Genomic DNA, 13026 nt, shown 5'->3' on the forward strand with positions numbered 1-13026 from the left:
CATTGTGGACCTCCCTGCATCCCGAGGCCATACGGTCATTCTCATGATTGTGGATCGGTTTTCCAAAATGTGCCACTGTGTTCCTCTCAAGAGGTTACCCTCTGCACAAGTTGGCCACGATTTTTGCCAGGGAGGTCTTCCGGTTGCACGGTTTGCCCAAGGAGATTGTGTCGGATCGGGGGAGTCAGTTTGTGTCCAGGTTCTGGCGCGCCTTTTGCTCCCAGTTGGGGATTCATCTCTCCTTCTCCTCGGCCTACCACCCTCAGTCCAATGGGGCCGCAGAACGATCCAATCAGGCCTTGGAGCAATTCCTTCGTTGCTATGTCTCCGATCACCAAGACAATTGGGTTGACCTCCTGCCTTGGGCTGAGTTTGCCAGGAACACGGCGGTGAACTCTTCCTCTGGGACGTCTCCCTTCATGGCCAATTATGGGTTCCAACCTGCCGTGTTACCGGAGGTATTCTCTCCCCAGGATATTCCGGCTGTGGAGGATCACCTTTCCGTCCTACGTGCTTCTTGGGTACTGATCCAGAAGTCCCTTGAGGTCTCTGCGCAGCGCCAGAGACTCCAGGCTGATCGCAGACGAGCGCCTGCTCCTTCCTACCAGGTCGGAGACCGTGTATGGTTGTCCACCCGCAACCTCAACCTTCGAGTGCCCACTCACAAGCTGGCGCCTCGCTTTGTTGGTCCCTTCCGAGTGCTTCGCAGGGTAAACCCGGTAGCCTATGCCCTTGCGCTTCCTCCTGGCATGCGGATCTCCAACGTGTTTCATGTCTCCCTGTTGAAGCCACTGGTGTGTAATCGTTTCACTTCCTCGGTTCCTCGGCCTCGTCCGGTCCAAGTGGGTAATCGTGAGGAGTATGAGGTGAGCAATATCCTGGACTCACGCCTGGTCCGCGGTCGGGTGCAGTTTTTGGTCCATTGGCGTGGTTATGGTCCAGAGGAGCATTCCTGGGTTCCCTCCGCAGATGTCCATGCTCCTGCCTTGCTCCGAGCCTTCCACGCACGCTTCCCTCAGAAACCGTTCTTTACTCCGCGGAGGAGGGGCCCTTGAGGGGGAGGTACTGTCATGGTCTTACCTTCTTGCTGTTCTCCTTCGTTTGACATGTGCTGGCGGCCATCTTGGTTTCTGGGTTTCTTGTAGCCTCCCACCCTGCGGCTCCTCCTTCCCACTGGGAGGAGCTGGATGCCCAGCTCATATATATAGGAGGTCTGTGGCTTCAGTTCCTTGCTTGGTCCTCCTGTGTTCACATGCTTCTAGACTGCTGCTGCTTCTGGTTCCTGATCCTGGTTTCGTCCGACTACCCTGCTGGTTCCTGATCCTGGTTTTGTCCGATTACCCTGCTGGTTCCTGATCCTGGCTTCGTCTGACTACCCTGCTGGTTCCTGATCCTGGCTTCGTCTGACTACCCTTCTGGTTCCTGACCTCTGGCTTCGCAAAGACACTGCTTCGGTTTCGCCATCCGTTTGGACTTTTGCTTTACAGCTTTATTTTCAATAAAGCCTTCTTATTTTCACTTATCCCTTGTTGTACGTCTGGTTCATGGTTCCGTGACATCAGGGGACGTGTATATGGAATAGATTTTAGGAACCGGGAGATGGAAAAAGATGCTTGGTCGGTCCTTCTACTTCAAATTTGGGGCACTGCGCGTGCAATCTAATGTGCCACCAGATATGAGTGGTGTGTTAAGTAGTACTATTCTTATCAGTTTAATCCCTGTTACGTCCCCTATAAGGGGACGTGTATGGAATAAATTTTAGACAACCGCAAAGAGTTGTCAATAGTTGACACACTCATGACATAAATTTTATTCCTCTATGCGTCAATCTTGGTGTAGTTATGACTGTGCTCGTGCGCACATTTGGGAGATTGCAGGCGATGGGGGTTTTTCAAAGCGTGCTGAGGTAGTTCAGTGACAGTTAAGTGACCCAGAAAACAATGATTCTGCAGTGTGGGCCCATTGTTGGCCTAGTAGGCTTTAATGATCACCTTAGATGATCACAAAGAAAATTAAAGTTTTTTCTATGCAAAATTATCCAGCCGATCGCTTTTGGTCTGTTCACAATGAAGCAACGACCTTATTATCTGGGGTGTGCCAACATTGCCATTGCCAACACACTCATAGAGGTGGTCGCTTCATTGTGATACGCAAGCCCCTTCACCACAACAAGGTAACGATCACAAAGGGGAATTGACACATGTATGTGCCTTTATTTTTTTGGGTTTTTGAAGCCACAGTACAGCACCAGAGGCCAGAAAAATTAGGCATGTGCACATGCCTTGAAAAATTTGGTATTGTTGCAGCCGCTGCTGTAGCAGCGGCCAGAAAAATTGATGTTTGTTTCCCAGGCAGAAAGTGCCCTAAAACATTGCGGCTTGAACCCTAGTTGGTGGCGGATAAGTCACGCAAGTCATCCAGCATTCAGAGATAAAATACAGCAGCGTGTGGACCATTTTTAGCCCAAGGCAGCTCATCTCATCAGGCCTTTTTTAGTCGAATGTATCGCCCACTGTCAGTCCCTTCGGGATCCAACCCTCATTCATCTTAAAAAAAGTTGAGGTAATCTAGACTTTTTTGACCTAGGCGACTTCTCTTCTCAGTGACAATACCTCCTGCTGCACTGAAGGTCCTTTCTGACAGGACACTTGAAGCGGGGCAGGCCAGAATTTCTATCGCAAATTGGGATAGCTCAGGCCACAGGTCAAGCCTGCACACCCAGTAGTCAAGGGGTTCATCACTCCTCAGAGTGTCGATATCTGCAGTTAAGGCGAGGTAGTCTGCTACCTGTCGGTCGAGTCATTCTCTAAGGGTGGACCCCGAAGGGCTGTGGCGATGCGTAGGACTTAAAAAGCTCTGCATGTCCTCCATCAACAACACGTCTGTAAAGCGTCCTGTCCTTGCCAGCGTGGTCGTGGGAGGAGGAGGATTACTTTCACCTCTTCCCCTGTTAGATTCCCGTTGTGCTGTGACATCACCCTTATATGCTGTGTAAAGCATACTTTTTAATTTATTTTGGAACTGCTGCATCCTTTCCGACTTGCGGTAATTCGGTAACATTTCAGGCACTTTCTGCTTATACCGGGGGTCTAGTAGTGTGGCCACCCAGTTCAGGTCGTTCTCCTTCAGCCTTTTTATACGGGGGTCCCTCAACAGGCACGACAGCATGAAAGACCCCATTTGTACAAGGTTGGATGCCGAGCTACTCATGTCCCGTTCCTCGTCCTCAGTGATCTCACTGAAGGTATGTTCTTCCCCCCAGCCACGTACAACACCACGGGTACCAGATAGGTGACAACGAGCACCCTGGGATGCCTGTTGTGGTTGGTCTTCCTCCTTCTCCTCAAAGCCACATTCCTCCTCTGACTCCTCTTCCTCACAATCCTCTTCCAGCGTTGCCGCAGGTCCAGCAAGCGATGCTGATAAGGCTGTTTCTGGTGGTGATGGTGACCACAACTCTTCCTCTTCCTCTTCACGCTCATCTACAGCCTGATCCAGCACTCTTCGCAGGGCACGCTCCAGGAAGAAAACAAATGGTATGATGTCGCTGATGGTGCCTTCGGTGCAACTGACTAGGTTTGTCACCTCCTCAAAAGGACGCATGAGCCTACAGGCATTGCGCATGAGCGTCCAGTAACGTGGCAAAAATTTCCCAGCTCCGCAGAGGCTGTCCTAGCACCCCGGTCATACAAATACTCGTTGACGGCTTTTTCTTGTTGGAGCAGGCGGTCGAACATTAGGAGTGTTGAATTACAACGTTTCGGGCTGTCGCAAATCAAGCGCCTCACTGGCATGTTGTTTCGCCGCTGGATATCTGAAAAGTGCGCCATGGCCGTGTAGGAACGCCAGAAATGGCCACACACCTTCCTGGCCTGCTTCAGGACGTCCTGTAAGCCTGGATACTTATGCACAAAGCATTGTACGATCAGATTACACACATGTGCTATGCACGGCACATGTGTCAACTTGCCCAAATTCAATGCCGCCAACAAATTGCTTCCGTTGTCAAACACCACTTTGCCGATCTCCAGTTGGTGCGGAGTCAGCCACTGATTCACCTGTGTGTTCAGGGCGGACAGGAGTGCTGGTCCGGTGTGACTCTCTGCTTTCAGGCAAGTCAATCCCAAGACGGCGTGACACTGCCGTATCCGGGATGTGGAATAGCCCCTGGGAGCTGGGGGGGTGCCGTTGATGTGGAGCAAGATGCAGCAGCAGAAGAGGACTCAGCCGAGGAGGTTATGGAAGAGGATGGAGTAGGAGTTGTAGAGGAGGTGGCAGCAGGCCTGCCTGCAAGTCGTGGTGGTGTCACCAACTCCTCTGCAGAGCCGCGCATTCCATGCTTGGCAGCCGTCAGCAGGTTTACCCAATGCGCAGTGTAGGTGATATACCTGCCCTGACCGTGCTTTGTAGACCAGGTATCAGTGGTCAGATGGACCCTTGCCCCAACACGGTGTGCCAGACATGCCATTACTTCCTTTTGCACAATCGAGTACAGGTTGGGGATTGCCTTTTGTGCAAAGAAATTTCGGCCGGGTACCTTCCACTGCGGTGTCCCAATAGCTACAAATTTTTTGAACGCCTCAGACTCCACCAGCTTGTATGGTAAAAGCTGGCGGGCTAAGAGTTCAGACAAACCAGCTGTCAGACGCCGGGCAAGGGGGTGACTTTGTAAAATTGGCTTCTTACGCTCAAACATGTCCTTGACAGACACCTGACTGTGGGCAGATGAGCAGGAACTGCTCAAAGCGAGAGACGGAGTGGCGGATGGTTGAGAAGGGGCAAGGAGGACAGCAGTGGTTGACATGGCTGAAGATGCTGGACCAGGAGGAGGATGGCGGCTTTCAGTTTGTGTGCTGCTTGTACTCATGTGTTGATCCCATAGGCAGTTGTACCTAGGTGGGTGTTCGACTTCCCACGACTCAGTTTCTTTTGGCACAGGTTGCAAATGACGTCGTTGTTGTCAGAGGCAGACACACAAAAAAAATGCCACACTGCTGAGCTCTGCAATGACGGCATTTTGGCGGTGGCAACAGCATTCGTTGATTGGCGTGCTGTCTGGCTGACCCCGGGTGCCGATGCATGCTGTCTGACTGTGCCACTAGTTCCTTGCGACGACCTCCCCCTGCTTCCAACTTGTCTCCTCCTCCTCTCTGTCTCCCCATCAGAACTTTCCCCCTGTTCTTCTTCTCTTCGAGCGGGCGCCCACATGACATCCACGGACACATCGTCATCATCAACCGCTTCACTTGTATCTGACAACTCAGCAAAGGAAGCAGTAGCGGGTACAACATCATCATCATCACACCGTACGTCCATGTGTGTAATGCTGCCTGACTGAGACATATCCCTGTTATTTACATCCTCTGGCAATAATTGTTGTGCATTACTCATTTCTTCCAACTGATGTGTAAATAACTCCTCTGACAGATCAAGTGAAGCGGCTGTGGTGCTAGTGTTGGTGGTGGCGTCAGGTGGGCGAGTGGTAACTTGAGAGTTGCCCGAAGCTGAGCTGGAGGAGGATGCTGCGTCAAGCGAAAGCTGTAGAAGATTGGGTGTCCTGTGTTAGCCAGTGAACTATGTCCTCAGAACTTTTCGAGTTCAGGGTACGTGGCCTCTGAACACTGGGCATTATTCTAGGGCCAAAGGGAATCACAGCACCACGACCACAATGGCCCCTGCGTGGTGGCCTGCCTCTGCCTGTCAATTTTTTTGATTCGTTAAGTTGTACTATTGCTGCAAGCTACTGTGACACCAGATATGAGTTGCACTGGTGACACTATGCGCTTGCAGCTGGGCCTTAAACACACAAACACGTGTGTGCAACTGACTGCTATTTATTCACAGTCAAAATTGTTGTTTTTATTTAAATGGAATCGAATGTGACACCAGATATGAGTTGCGCTGAAGTGACACTTTGGACTTGCAGCTGGGCCTTAAACACACAAACACGTGTGTGCAACTGACTGCTATTTATTCACAGTCAAAATTGTTGTTTTTCTTTAAATGGAATTGAATGTGACACCAGATATGAATGGCGCTGAAGTGACACTATGCGCTTGCAGCTGGGCCTTAAACAATGATGACGAATAGGGGGCGGACCGAACATCGCATATGTTCGCCCGCTGCGGCGAACGCGAACAAACAATGTTCGCCGGGAACTATTCGCCGGCGAATAGTTCGGGACATCTCTAGTCACCACATGTTGCTGCTCTCCGGAAGGGCTGGTAAGGTGTGGTGCACCCCAATGGGAAATAAGTACAGAGAGTCAGGGTCTGCAGTAAACTAGTGTGCTTCTTTAATGAAGGAATTCAGGTGCAAAACAATACAGGGCTGCCTTCTCCAGTCTCCTTCCTGGCAGAAGAAGGGTTTAATGCTAAGGGAAGTCCTGAGCTCTCTCTATCAAAAGGCTGGTACCTTGGCCAAAGGCTAGTGATCCAGGGTCTGTGGCAGAGGATCCCCATCTAAGCATCTTCTTCTGGTCACTCAATAGTCTGGCAGAGTCTTCTCTTCTAAGCACTGTGTTCTAATTGCAGAACACTAGGAGCTCTAACCGCTCTCCTTATATACAGTTTCTATCTGAACTAGAACCTTCTAGTGGGACAAAAACAGGTTTTCAGACATAATACCAGAGCTAAACCAGACATCCAAAAGGTTGGTGGTGAACAAGTCTGGCTTTTTCTCTATAAAACATGCTCTTCTTCAAACCTTATGGTAACTGTGGAACATTACCAGCTTCTTATTATTAGCTTCTCATTATTAGCTAGAAAGTGCCAAAAGTCTTTGTGTTCATTAACCACTTCCACAGTGCCATGCAAACACTGTGCATATGAATGTGATATGCGCCACAACATACATATAAAATGCAGTTACATAGTATTAAACAGTATAAGTCAGTGCAAGTTAACCCTTTAAAGTGAAATAAAGTAAGGAGTTGATGACTTTGCATAGGGAAAACAGGGGCACATGTTCACAAATGTAGACTTCAAAGTACTCCTGCTCCAGAGCACTACAGTTTTACTATAGTTTTGTGACATAATTGTATTCAGGGCTGTGCAGGGGTGCAGGGCTGGAGACTAAATTGACTCCCCCTGCAGGTATAGCAGAGCTCCGCTTGAGGCTATCTCCTCACTTTGCCTCATCAGTGGTGCGCCCCTCGTTTTTTTGTGGCAGCAGTTCCTACAATGCTCTGCCCTCGTTCTCCACCATATGTGACAACCAGTCTTCTGGGATTACTTTTTCCTGGTGTAAAAAGCACGATGTAGTATGGTTGTTTGCAAAATGTGGACTCACAAGACAAGAAACACCTTTAGATTGACCTCCTCGACAGTCTTACAGTATCAAGTTGCATTGAAAGCAAATTTATGAATACTTGTCCAAACGCTAACAACACAAGTCTGGGCTACCTGGACAAGTCTGGGCTAATCTTAGTCCAGTCGAGCAACACAACCAGCTATACATGAAGCTTCCTTACACAGGGTATCCAGTGTCCTCTCCAGGGGTGGACTGGCCATAGACCCTACAGGGAAATTTTCTGGTGCGCTGACGTCCTGGCCAGGTACATAATCATCTGATGTTCTCAGCATTATTTACTATATATAGCCTTCTGAATTCTAACAGTTGTGTACTGTGGCGAGAGCTACAATATTTTGTCCTGCCGAGGTGTATTTGGTTCTGTTGAGGCAGTAGTTTATGCTACACTGTGGTATATGGTGCTGCTGGGGGAGTATATTGTGCTGCACTACGATGTTGCTGGCCCCACCTACTTCTGCTGTCCCTATCTACTTGTGTTGCCCCACATTCTGTCAATTTGGACCCACCTACAAATCTTTTAGGTTTTTCTTTCCAGGGCCATTTTAAGTTCCAAATCTGTCCCTGGTCCTCTCAAAGATTATGGATTTCCACCAACCTGACGGAGCAAGGAAGAACAGCACACTAGGCCAGGAGAGATCTTCAAGAATTAGTCTAGAGTGCTAAGATTCAACCCTTGTGTGAGCATCTGGGGTTATGGGTTGTATTAATCACCTAGGCAGCATAACGATGCAACTGTCTTTATTATTTCGTCCACAATTATACAGCACAAGCAATTAAATGCCCGGACGAGCTGCACCCCTGGACACTCTGGCGGACACCTTCCGAGACCCAGTGTACAATGTCCCGAGCTGGGACCTGTAGTTCCACTGCCCCATACCAGGCTCTACAACTGTCTCCCAATGTTTTAGGTTGGCCCACAGCTTTAGTATCACCCACAGGTATATCTTGCAGTCACAGGCGATGCTTATCCAGACCACGGACACCAAGACATAAGCACATGGATAAAACTCCAACCATGAAAAACCCCATCATCCCCCAGTCAGTTTGCTAAGTACTCCAACGAGGCCCCGGTTTAGGGCTTGTGGCCCTGGGAACACCGTCCCCAATGGTAAATGTGCATTGGTGGATGTATTTCCCTGAGGCCAAGCCCTTCACTTGAGACTACACATGAAACCTTCTCTGGGGACAACACAGATTCTATCCGTCACCATCCACATAATGGGAGTAGTGGCTAGAATAACAATTACTTAATTGAAGCCCCCGAGACAATAACTAGGCTAATGGAATGATTACCAATCTAATGCCTGGCTTTATGTGACTCCAGGGTCTGGATAAACATGGCGAGTGTATATGTGAACTATTGTCACGGCCTCGGTGTTGTTCGCCATGACACGTTTGTTCTACATGCTGGATGCCAGGGGCAACGTGTCTTTATTCAGCATGTGTGTGCAGAGCCCCTTATATCCTGGTTCCTTCCCTGTCTGGTGCTGGAGGGGTTAATTCCCTGGCTAGGTGTGTTCTGGCTGTGGCCTCAGGGCTCCATTTATTCTGGTGCTGTGAGCTTGAGGTCAGTTGTACTCCAGTGTTGGTGTGTGCTGGAGTTATGCTCCTGTCCTGGATAATCCATCTGTCCAGTGGGAGGGCCACCTAGTTAGACATCGATGTCTCCCCGATGTCATCTTAATGTCTCCCTTGTATTCTACCCTACCTTCCCTATTTTATGTGTGGTGTTGTTTGTATGGGTAGGTGTTTTATGTCTAGTCGTTGTTACATGTCTGGTGGTGTTTGTTGTCCAGCATGTTTGCTAGAAATTACCCTTACTATCTGTGCTTCCTCCGGAAGGGGGTGTCAGGTTTCTCCGGAGTGGGAACTACAAGTCTGTATGCAGCAAATAACTGGACTGCTGGATACCTGTGTGTGTTGTTGGTACGGGGTCCTGTATGGTGTGTGGGCTCCAGTACTTTTGCACGGGTTCCAGTCTTGTGGCTGCGGCAATTAAGTGTGTTGTTCTTTGTTCTTACCTGCCGATCCAGTTGCTGCTTACGGTCTCCACTTTTTCCCTGCATCTAGGCCGTTTGAGACTCCTGTTAATCTGTGTCTGGGATGAACAGGTCGTCTCAGCCCTTTCTCTATTTGAGGGATTATCAGCACGACTCAGGGTCCTAGGTTACTCGGTATGAGCCGTCCTTCCATTCAGGCTCGCTCATACGGTTAGGAGTCAGGGCGAGGATTAGGGAAGCAATAGGAGGTGACCTGCTCCCTGATCCCGGCATCCAGGCCTAGTTGTATTCCTGCTTGTTCCTTATTGTACGGTGGGGAGTTTCCCCCACTCCCCACTGTGATAACTATGTCTCCCACGGCATCCCTCCCAAATTTCCCAGTGAAGCCACAGGGTCTGGAGATTCAGGGAGTCCAGAAGGGAAACTCCTCTGGTCCTACATTCCCGATGCACTACCACGATACATTAACAAACTTTACATGCACCTTAAAATACCACAAAAAGAATACACCTTATGAAACAGTAATCTTTAGTCAGCTCTTCACATTCATCCCCCACTTTTTCATCACGGTAAGCGCTGTGCTATAGGTCATGGAATTGTTTCTTGTAGTTTTTATTGTCCATCTACTTCTGGTGGTGAGTACTTGGGTTAGAGTCCTCCTCAGTTTGTCTCGATAAGCCATCGGCATTGCCATGGACTTTACCCTTTTTGTGGCAAATGATAAAGTTAAAAGGTTGCAATGCCAGGCTCTATCGTAACAATCCCCCGTTCTCCCCTGCCACCCGATGTAGCCAGCTTGATGGATTGTGGTCTGTTATTACAGAGAATTTCTTCCCGTACACATACGGTAACAGTTTTTAAGTGCCCAGACAATGGCCAGGCATTTTTTCTCTATGGTGGCATATGCTTTCTTCCTGTCTAACAGTTTCCTTGAGAGATACACCACCAGGTGTTCCTGACCTTTACCATCCACCTGACTGAGGACTGCCCCCAACACTTGTCTGGCGCATCAGTCTGCACAAGAAATCTCTTTGTATAATTGGGCACAGCCAGCACAGGGGCCCAGTAACCCTCACAGCCAGCTCTTCACTCCTTACCATACTGTTTTCTCAGCGTACACTATGAACCTGGGACACACAGACCCCATCACTGATTTTTCCATCTAAAGTACAGTGATGGAAAGATAATGGAAAATCTATAAGATGATGATAGATAGATAGATAGATAGATAGATAGATAGATAGATAGTAGTAATCTGTACCGTGATCCAGGGTAAAATGTCCGGGATGCAGAGAATATTTCATCACTCTCTAGGATATCAGAGAAAGAATTCAGCAATTTATTCTCAATCAATATCATACATGTCATTCCAGATATTTATAACGTGATCAATTATGTGCAATTACATATACAGAGCATAAAAAAGTGAAATACAATAAATGATGAAATATATAAAAGTGCTGAGCAGAGTCACAATCTCATAATCTGTATTTAGTGTTACCCCTTCCTGACACAGACACTTTTCCTTTTTTCACGTAACTTTTTTTTTTTTTCCCATTCATATCGCTGCATGAGGGTTTTTTTTTTTTTTTGCTGTATAAATTGTACTTCTAATGGCACCACTTAATATTCCATATGATGTAGCTGGGAGCTGGAAAATAAATCTAACATGATAACACTGTAAACATAATCACACTATGGAGGTCTCTACTGTAAGAGCAGTCACAGTATGGAGGTCTCTACTGTAAGAGCGGTCACACTATGGAGGTCTCTACTGTAAGAGCAGTCACACTATGGAGGTCTCTACTGTAAGAGCAGTCACAGTATGGAGGTCTCTACTGTAAGAGCAGTCACAGTATGAAGGATTCTACTGTAAGAGCGGACACACTATAGAGGTCTCTACTGTAAGAGCAGTCACAGTATGGAGGTCTCTACTGTAAGAGCAATCACACTATGGAGGTCTCTACTGTAAGAGCAGTCACAGTATGAAGGATTCTCCTGTAAGAGCGGTCACACTATGGAGGTTTCTACTGTAAGAGCAGTCACACTATGGAGGTCTCTACTGTAAGAGCAGTCACACTATGGAGGTCTCTACTGTAAGAGCAGTCACACTATGGAGGTCTCTACTGTAAGAGCAGTCACACTATGGAGATCTCTACTGTAAGAGCAAACACACTATGGAGGTTTTTACTGTAAGAGCATTCACACTATGTAGGTCACCACTAGAGATGAGCGAATCGAAGCTGACAAAGTGGTTTCGATCCGAATTTCAGGAAAATTTTGATTTGCAACGAATGCAAATTTCCTTGGGCTTTGTGGTAATGAATCACAATTTTTCCTAAAATGGTGGCTATGCATGTGAGGACATGGGACAAGGAACTCTGGGAAGGCAGGATCACCCAAACTGACATGCATGCAGTCAATCAGCAGCCAGCCAGCCCTGTGATGTCACAGCCCTATAAATACGGCGGCCATCTTTGATTCAGACATTTTCCCGCTTTCACAGTGCAGGGATAGATGTGAGAAGGCGCTAGGTACAGCAATTGGAAAAACCTCATTGTGAAAAAAAAAATTAAAAAAAGATTTATAAGTGCAGGGAAGGATAGGGAGGAAACATTTCACAGCATCTTAGTGCAGGGAGAGACGTCAGAAGGCGCTAGGGACAGTGATAGGAAAAACCTCATGGTGGGAAAAAAAAAGTGATTTACAAGTGCAGGGAAAGATTATTTGGGGATACAAATAGCCATTATACAGCTCTGTCATTCCAGCTACTTGTCCTTAGGATGCAAGTGCTATATATCTGTGGAAAAAGAAAAATATATACTCAGTTTACTTCTGCAGCTATAGGTGGTGAAAGCATTTAGTGGCCTATTTCAGTACAAAAAGAAAATATATTCTCAGTTAACTTCTGCAGTTATATATGTTGACAGCGTTTAGTGGCCTATATCAATACAGAAAGAAAAATATATACAATTACGCACTTAACTGGTGCAGTTGTTTCTGGTAAAAGCGTTTAGTGGCCTATTTCAGTACAAACATAAAAAGATATTCTCAGTTCACTTCTGCAGTTATATGTGTTGAAAGCGTTTAGTGGCCTATTTCAGTACAAATAGAAAAATATATACGTACTTCACTGTTGCAGTTATTTGCGGTAAAAGCGTTTAGTGAAGTATTTCAGCGCTAAAATAAAAAATATATTCTCAGTTCACTTCTGCAGTTATATGTGGTGAAAGCATTTAGTGCCCTATTTTTGTACAAAAAGAAAAATATATTCTCAGTTCACTTTTGCAGCTACCCGTATATGTGGTGAAAGCATTTAGTGGCCTATTTCAGTACAAGAAGAAAAAAATATTCTCAGTTCACTTCTGCAGCTATATATGGTGAAAGCATTTAGTGGCGTATTTCAGTAGAAAAAGAAAAATATATATGCATTTAGTGGCGTATTTCATTACAAAAAGAAAAATATATAAGTGTCACGGGAGCCAGGAAACCAGACCACATGCAAACGCAGGTAAAATAAAGTCGTCTATTTAAAGGAACATAAATAAACCTTCATCAGGGACAGCGAGGTTAGGAAGAAGTCGGTCAAGTCCAATGCAGGCAGTCGTTCAAGCTGCAATCAGGCCCAAAGCTGGTAGTCATCTAAGCTGGGGTCAGGTCCAAAGCGGGTAGTCGTCCAAGCCGGGGTCAGATCCAAAGCGGGTATGTCTGCCGA

This window comes from Bufo bufo, chromosome 3 (genome assembly GCF_905171765.1).
Source record: "Bufo bufo chromosome 3, aBufBuf1.1, whole genome shotgun sequence".
Lineage (NCBI taxonomy): Eukaryota > Metazoa > Chordata > Amphibia > Anura > Bufonidae > Bufo > Bufo bufo.